Raw genomic sequence first — 10,080 nt, forward strand, 5'->3', positions numbered from 1 at the left:
ACCCTAGCTAGGAGGTAGAGATACCATGACATATGGTCTCCATTATAAACCCTAGCTAGGAGGTAGAGATACCATGACATATGGTCTCCATTATAAACCCTAGCTAGGAGGTAGAGATACCATGACATATGACATATAGGATACCATGACATATGTCTCCATTATAAACCCTAGCTAGGAGGTAGAGATACCATGACATATGGTCTCCATGACATATGGTCTGTCTCCATTATAAACCCTAGCTAGGAGGAGAGATATGACATATGGTCTCCATTATAAATAGCCATGACATATGGTCTCCATTATAAACCCTAGCTAGGAGGTAGAGATACCATGACATATGGTCTCCATTATAAACCCTAGCTAGGAGGTAGAGATACCATGACATATGGTCTCCATTATAAACCCTAGCTAGGAGGTAGAGATACCATGACATATGGTCTCCATTATAAACCCTAGCTAGGAGGTAGAGATACCATGACATATGGTCTGTCTCCATTATAAACCCTAGCTAGGAGGTAGAGATACCATGACATATGGTCTCCATTATAAACCCTAGCTAGGAGGTAGAGATACCATGACATATGGTCTGTCTCCATTATAAACCCTAGCTAGGAGGTAGAGATACCATGACATATGGTCTCCATTATAAACCCTAGCTAGGAGGTAGAGATACCATGACATATGGTCTCCATTATAAACCCTAGCTAGGAGGTAGAGATACCATGACATATGGTCTCCATTATAAACCCTAGCTAGGAGGTAGAGATACCATGACATATGGTCTGTCTCCATTATAAACCCTAGCTAGGAGGTAGAGATACCATGACATATGGTCTCCATTATAAACCCTAGCTAGGAGGTAGAGATACCATGACATATGGTCTGTCATGACCATTATAAACCCTAGCTAGGAGGTAGAGATACCATGACATATGGTCTCCATTATAAACCCTAGCTAGGAGGTAGAGATACCATGACATATGGTCTCCATTATAAACCCTAGCTAGGAGGTAGAGATACCATGACATATGGTCTCCATTATAAACCCTAGCTAGGAGGTAGAGATACCATGACATATGGTCTGTCTCCATTATAAACCCTAGCTAGGAGGTAGAGATACCATGACATATGGTCTCCATTATAAACCCTAGCTAGGAGGTAGAGATACCATGACATATGGTCTCCATTATAAACCCTAGCTAGGAGGTAGAGATACCATGACATATGGTCTCCATTATAAACCCTAGCTAGGAGGTAGAGATACCATGACATATGGTCTCCATTATAAACCCTAGCTAGGAGGTAGAGATACCATGACATATGGTCTCCATTATAAACCCTAGCTAGGAGGTAGAGATACCATGACATATGGTCTGTCTCCATTATAAACCCTAGCTAGGAGGTAGAGATACCATGACATATGGTCTCCATTATAAACCCTAGCTAGGAGGTAGAGATACCATGACATATGGTCTGTCTCCATTATAAACCCTAGCTAGGAGGTAGAGATACCATGACATATGGTCTCCATTATAAACCCTAGCTAGGAGGTAGAGATACCATGACATATGGTCTCCATTATAAACCCTAGCTAGGAGGTAGAGATACCATGACATATGGTCTCCATTATAAACCCTAGCTAGGAGGTAGAGATACCATGACATATGGTCTCCATTATAAACCCTAGCTAGGAGGTAGAGATACCATGACATATGGTCTGTGACTCCATTATAAACCCTAGCTAGGAGGTAGAGATACCATGACATATGGTCTCCATTATAAACCCTAGCTAGGAGGTAGAGATACCATGACATATGGTCTGTCTCCATTATAAACCCTAGCTAGGAGGTAGAGATACCATGACATATGGTCTCCATTATAAACCCTAGCTAGGAGGTAGAGATACCATGACATATGGTCTGTCTCCATTATAAACCCTAGCTAGGAGGTAGAGATACCATGACATATGGTCTCCATTATAAACCCTAGCTAGGAGGTAGAGATACCATGACATATGGTCTCCATTATAAACCCTAGCTAGGAGGTAGAGATACCATGACATATGGTCTGTCTCCATTATAAACCCTAGCTAGGAGGTAGAGATACCATGACATATGGTCTCCATTATAAACCCTAGCTAGGAGGTAGAGATACCATGACATATGGTCTGTCTCCATTATAAACCCTAGCTAGGAGGTAGAGATACCATGACATATGGTCTCCATTATAAACCCTAGCTAGGAGGTAGAGATACCATGACATATGGTCTCCATTATAAACCCTAGCTAGGGAGGTAGAGATACCATGACATATGGTCTCCATTATAAACCCTAGCTAGGAGGTAGAGATACCATGACATATGGTCTCCATTATAAACCCTAGCTAGGAGGTAGAGATACCATGACATATGGTCTCTCCATTATAAACCCTAGCTAGGAGGTAGAGATACCATGACATATGGTCTCCATTATAAACCCTAGCTAGGAGGTAGAGATACCGTGACATATGGTCTCCATTATAAACCCTAGCTAGGAGGTAGAGATACCATGACATATGGTCTCCATTATAAACCCTAGCTAGGAGGTAGAGATACCATGACATATGGTCTCCATTATAAACCCTAGCTAGGAGGTAGAGATACCATGACATATGGTCTCCATTATAAACCCTAGCTAGGAGGTAGAGATACCATGACATATGGTCTGTCTCCATTATAAACCCTAGCTAGGAGGTAGAGATACCATGACATATGGTCTCCATTATAAACCCTAGCTAGGAGGTAGAGATACCATGACATATGGTCTGTCTCCATTATAAACCCTAGCTAGGAGGTAGAGATACCATGACATATGGTCTCCATTATAAACCCTAGCTAGGAGGTAGAGATACCATGACATATGGTCTCCATTATAAACCCTAGCTAGGAGGTAGAGATACCATGACATATGGTCTATAAACCCTAGCTATAAACCATGACATATGGCATTATAAACCCTAGCTAGGAGGTAGAGATACCATGACATATGGTCTGTCTCCATTATAAACCCTAGCTAGGAGGTAGAGATACCATGACATATGGTCTCCATTATAAACCCTAGCTAGGAGGTAGAGATACCATGACATATGGTCTGTCTCCATTATAAACCCTAGCTAGGAGGTAGAGATACCATGACATATGGTCTCCATTATAAACCCTAGCTAGGAGGTAGAGATACCATGACATATGGTCTGTCTCCATTATAAACCCTAGCTAGGAGGTAGAGATACCATGACATATGGTCTCCATTATAAACCCTAGCTAGGAGGTAGAGATACCATGACATATGGTCTCTCCATTATAAACCCTAGCTAGGAGGTAGAGATACCATGACATATGGTCTCCATTATAAACCCTAGCTAGGAGGTAGAGATACCATGACATATGGTCTCCATTATAAACCCTAGCTAGGAGGTAGAGATACCATGACATATGTCTGTCTCCATTATAAACCCTAGCTAGGAGGTAGAGATACCATGACATATGGTCTCCATTATAAACCCTAGCTAGGAGGTAGAGATACCATGACATATGGTCTCCATTATAAACCCTAGCTAGGAGGTAGAGATACCATGACATATGGTCTGTCTCCATTATAAACCCTAGCTAGGAGGTAGAGATACCATGACATATGGTCTCCATTATAAACCCTAGCTAGGAGGTAGAGATACCATGACATATGGTCTGTCTCCATTATAAACCCTAGCTAGGAGGTAGAGATACCATGACATATGGTCTGCTAGGAGGTAGAGATACCATGACATGGTCTCACATTATAAACCCTAGCTAGGAGGTAGAGATACCATGACATATGGTCTGTCTCCATTATAAACCCTAGCTAGGAGGTAGAGATACCATGACATATGGTCTCCATTATAAACCCTAGCTAGGAGGTAGAGATACCATGACATATGGTCTCCATTATAAACCCTAGCTAGGAGGTAGAGATACCATGACATATGGTCTGTAGGAGGTAGAGATCCATTATAAACCCTAGCTAGGAGGTAGAGATACCATGACATATGGTCTCCATTATAAACCCTAGCTAGGAGGTAGAGATACCATGACATATGGTCATTATAAACCCTAGCCATTATAAACCCTAGCTAGGAGGTAGAGATACCATGACATATGGTCTCCATTATAAACCCTAGCTAGGAGGTAGAGATACCATGACATATGGTCTCCATTATAAACCCTAGCTAGGAGGTAGAGATACCATGACATATGGTCTCCATTATAAACCCTAGCTAGGAGGTAGAGATACCATGACATATGGTCTCCATTATAAACCCTAGCTAGGAGGTAGAGATACCATGACATATGGTCTGTCTCCATTATAAACCCTAGCTAGGAGGTAGAGATACCATGACATATAGGTCTCCATTATAAACCCTAGCTAGGAGGTAGAGATACCATGACATATGGGTCTCCATTATAAACCCTAGCTAGGAGGTAGAGATACCATGACATATGGTCTCCATTATAAACCCTAGCTAGGAGGTAGAGATACCATGACATATGGTCTCCATTATAAACCCTAGCTAGGAGGTAGAGATACCATGACATATGGTCTCCATTATAAACCCTAGCTAGGAGGTAGAGATACCATGACATATGGTCTCCATTATAAACCCTAGCTAGGAGGTAGAGATACCATGACATATGGTCTGTCTCCATTATAAACCCTAGCTAGGAGGTAGAGATACCATGACATATGGTCTCCATTATAAACCCTAGCTAGGAGGTAGAGATACCATGACATATGGTCTGTCTCCATTATAAACCCTAGCTAGGAGGTAGAGATACCATGACATATGGTCTCCATTATAAACCCTAGCTAGGAGGTAGAGATACCATGACATATGGTCTCCATTATAAACCCTAGCTAGGAGGTAGAGATACCATGACATATGGTCTCCATTATAAACCCTAGCTAGGAGGTAGAGATACCATGACATATGTTCTCCATTATAAACCCTAGCTAGGAGGTAGAGATACCATGACATATGGTCTCCATTATAAACCCTAGCTAGGAGGTAGAGATACCATGACATATGGTCTCCATTATAAACCCTAGCTAGGAGGTAGAGATACCATGACATATGGTCTGTCTCCATTATAAACCCTAGCTAGGAGGTAGAGATACCATGACATATGGTCTGTCTCCATTATAAACCCTAGCTAGGAGGTAGAGATACCATGACATATGGTCTGTCTCCATTATAAACCCTAGCTAGGAGGTAGAGATACCATGACATATGGTCTCCATTATAAACCCTAGCTAGGAGGTAGAGATACCATGACATATGGTCTGTCTCCATTATAAACCCTAGCTAGGAGGTAGAGATACCATGACATATGTTCTCCATTATAAACCCTAGCTAGGAGGTAGAGATACCATGACATATGGTCTCCATTATAAACCCTAGCTAGGAGGTAGAGATACCATGACATATGGTCTGTCTCCATTATAAACCCTAGCTAGGAGGTAGAGATACCATGACATATGGTCTCCATTATAAACCCTAGCTAGGAGGTAGAGATACCATGACATATGGTCTGTCTCCATTATAAACCCTAGCTAGGAGGTAGAGATACCATGACATATGGTCTCCATTATAAACCCTAGCTAGGAGGTAGAGATACCATGACATATGGTCTCCATTATAAACCCTAGCTAGGAGGTAGAGATACCATGACATATGGTCTCCATTATAAACCCTAGCTAGGAGGTAGAGATACCATGACATATGGTCTCCATTATAAACCCTAGCTAGGAGGTAGAGATACCATGACATATGGTCTCCATTATAAACCCTAGCTAGGAGGTAGAGATACCATGACATATGGTCTGTCTCCATTATAAACCCTAGCTAGGAGGACGAGATACCTTGACATATGGTCTCCATTATAACCCTAGCTAGGAGGAAGAGATACCATGACATATGGTCTTAGTTATAAACCCTAGCTAGGAGGAAGAGATACCACGACATATGGTCTCCATTATAAACCCTAGCTAGGAGGTAGAGATACCATGACATATGGTCTGATCTCCATTATAAACCCTAGCTAGGAGGTAGAGATACCATGACATATGGTCTCCATTATAAACCCTAGCTAGGAGGTAGAGATACCATGACATATGGTCTGTCTCCATTATAAACCCTAGCTAGGAGGTAGAGATACCATGACATATGGTCTCCATTATAAACCCTAGCTAGGAGGTAGAGATACCATGACATATGGTCTCCATTATAAACCCTAGCTAGGAGGTAGAGATACCATGACATATGGTCTCCATTATAAACCCTAGCTAGGAGGTAGAGATACCATGACATATGGTCTCCATTATAAACCCTAGCTAGGAGGTAGAGATACCATGACATATGGTCTCCATATAAATAAACCCTAGCTAGGAGGTAGAGATACCATGACATATGGTCTGTCTCCATTATAAACCCTAGCTAGGAGGTAGAGATACCATGACATATGGTCTCCATTATAAACCCTAGCTAGGAGGTAGAGATACCATGACATATGGTCTGTCTCCATTATAAACCCTAGCTAGGAGGTAGAGATACCATGACATATGGTCTCCATTATAAACCCTAGCTAGGAGGTAGAGATACCATGACATATGGTCTGTCTCCATTATAAACCCTAGCTAGGAGGTAGAGATACCATGACATATGGTCTCCATTATAAACCCTAGCTAGGAGGTAGAGATACCATGACATATGGTCTCCATTATAAACCCTAGCTAGGAGGTAGAGATACCATGACATATGGTCTGTCATTATCCATTATAAACCCTAGCTAGGAGGTAGAGATACCATGACATATGGTCTCCATTATAAACCCTAGCTAGGAGGTAGAGATACCATGACATATGGTCTCCATTATAAACCCTAGCTAGGAGGTAGAGATACCATGACATATGGTCTCCATTATAAACCCTAGCTAGGAGGTAGAGATACCATGACATATGGTCTCCATTATAAACCCTAGCTAGGAGGTAGAGATACCATGACATATGGTCTCCATTATAAACCCTAGCTAGGAGGTAGAGATACCATGACATATGGTCTCCATTATAAACCCTAGCTAGGAGGTAGAGATACCATGACATATGGTCTGTCTCCATTATAAACCCTAGCTAGGAGGTAGAGATACCATGACATATGGTCTCCATTATAAACCCTAGCTAGGAGGTAGAGATACCATGACATATGGTCTCCATTATAAACCCTAGCTGTCTCATGACATATTATAAACCCTAGCTAGGAGGTAGAGATACCATGACATATGGTCATTATAAACCCTAGCTAGGAGGTAGAGATACTCATATGGTCTGTCTCCATTATAAACCCTAGCTAGGAGGTAGAGATACCATGACATATGGTCTGTCTCCATTATAAACCCTAGCTAGGAGGTAGAGATACCATGACATATGGTCTCCATTATAAACCCTAGCTAGGAGGTAGAGATACCATGACATATGGTCTCCATTATAAACCCTAGCTAGGAGGTAGAGATACCATGACATATGGTCTCCATTATCCATTATAAACCCTAGCTAGGAGGTAGAGATACCATGACATATGGTCTCCATTATAAACCCTAGCTAGGAGGTAGAGATACCATGACATATGGTCTGTCTCCATTATAAACCCTAGCTAGGAGGTAGAGATACCATGACATATGGTCTCCATTATAAACCCTAGCTAGGAGGTAGAGATACCATGACATATGGTCTCCATTATAAACCCTAGCTAGGAGGTAGAGATGACATATGGTCTCCATTATAAACCCTAGCTAGGAGGTAGAGATACCATGACATATGGTCTCCATTATAACCTAGCTAGGAGGTAGAGATACCATGACATATGGTCTCCATTATAAACCCTAGCTAGGAGGTAGAGATACCATGACATATGGTCTCTCCATTATAAACCCTAGCTAGGAGGTAGAGATACCATGACATATGGTCTCCATTATAAACCCTAGCTAGGAGGTAGAGATACCATGACATATGGTCTGTCTCCATTATAAACCCTAGCTAGGGAGGTAGAGATACCATGACATATGGTCTGTCTCCATTATAAACCCTAGCTAGGAGGACGAGATACCTTGACATATGGTCTCCATTATAACCCTAGCTAGGAGGAAGAGATACCATGACATATGGTCTTAGTTATAAACCCTAGCTAGGAGGAAGAGATACCACGACATATGGTCTCCATTATAAACCCTAGCTAGGAGGTAGAGATACCATGACATATGGTCTCCATTATAAACCCTAGCTAGGAGTTAGAGATACCATGACATATGGTCTGTCTCCATTATAAACCCTAGCTAGGAGGTAGAGATACCATGACATATGGTCTCCATTATAAACCCTAGCTAGGAGGTAGAGATACCATGACATATGGTCTGTCTCCATCATAAACCCTAGCTAGGAGGTAGAGATACCGTGACATATGGTCTCCATTATAAACCCTAGCTAGGAGGTAGAGATACCATGACATATGGTCTCCATTGTAAACCCTAGCTAGGAGGTAGAGATACCATGACATATGGTCTCCATTATAAACCGTAGCTAGGAGGTAGAGTTACCATGACATATGGTCTCCATTATAAACCCTAGCTAGGAGGTAGAGATACCATGACATATGGTCTCCATTATAAACCCTAGCTAGGAGGTAGAGATACCATGACATATGGTCTGTCTCCATTATAAACCCTAGCTAGGAGGAAGAGATACCATGACATATGGTCTCCATTATAAACCCTAGCTAGGAGGTATAGATACCATGACATGTGGTCTGTCTCCATTATAAACCCTAGCTAGGAGGACGAGATACCTTGACATATGGTCTCCATTATAACCCTAGCTAGGAGGAAGAGATACCATGACATATGGTCTTAGTTATAAACCCTAGCTAGGAGGAAGAGATACCACGACATATGGTCTCCATTATAAACCCTAGCTAGGAGGTAGAGATACCATGACATATGGTCTCCATTATAAACCCTAGCTAGGAGGTAGAGATACCATGACATATGGTCTGTCTCCATTATAAACCCTAGCTAGGAGGTAGAGATACCTATGCATTATAAACCCTAGCTAGGGTAGAGATACCATGACATATGGTCTCCATTATAAACCCTAGCTAGGAGGTAGAGATACCATGACATATGGTCTCCATTATAAACCCTAGCTAGGAGGTAGAGATACCATGACATATGGTCTCCATTATAAACCCTAGCTAGGAGGTAGAGATACCATGACATATGGTCTCCATTATAAACATATGGTCATGACATATGGTCTGTCTCCATTATAAACCCTAGCTAGGAGGTAGAGATACCATGACATATGGTCTCCATTATAAACCCTAGCTAGGAGGTAGAGATACCATGACATATGGTCTCCATTATAAACCCTAGCTAGGAGGTAGAGATACCATGACATATGGTCTCCATTATAAACCCTAGCTAGGAGGTAGAGATACCATGACATATGGTCTGTCTCCATTATAAACCCTAGCTAGGAGGTAGAGATACCATGACATATGGTCTGTCTCCATTATAAACCCTAGCTAGGAGGTAGAGATACCATGACATATGGTCTCCATTATAAACCCTAGCTAGGAGGTAGAGATACCATGACATATGGTCTCCATTATAAACCCTAGCTAGGAGGTAGAGATACCATGACATATGGTCTGTCTCCATTATAAACCCTAGCTAGGAGGTAGAGATACCATGACATATGGTCTCCATTATAAACCCTAGCTAGGAGGTAGAGATACCATGACATATGGTCTCCATTATAAACCCTAGCTAGGAGGTAGAGATACCATGACATATGGTCTGTACTCCATTATAAACCCTAGCTAGGAGGTAGAGATACCATGACATATGGTCTCCATTATAAACCCTAGCTAGGAGGAAGAGATACCATGACATATGGTCTCCATTATAAACCCTAGCTAGGAGGTAGAGATACCATGACATATGGTCTCCATTATAAA

The sequence above is a fragment of the Oncorhynchus tshawytscha genome, unplaced genomic scaffold (assembly GCF_018296145.1).
Source record: "Oncorhynchus tshawytscha isolate Ot180627B unplaced genomic scaffold, Otsh_v2.0 Un_contig_4250_pilon_pilon, whole genome shotgun sequence".
Taxonomy (NCBI): domain Eukaryota; kingdom Metazoa; phylum Chordata; class Actinopteri; order Salmoniformes; family Salmonidae; genus Oncorhynchus; species Oncorhynchus tshawytscha.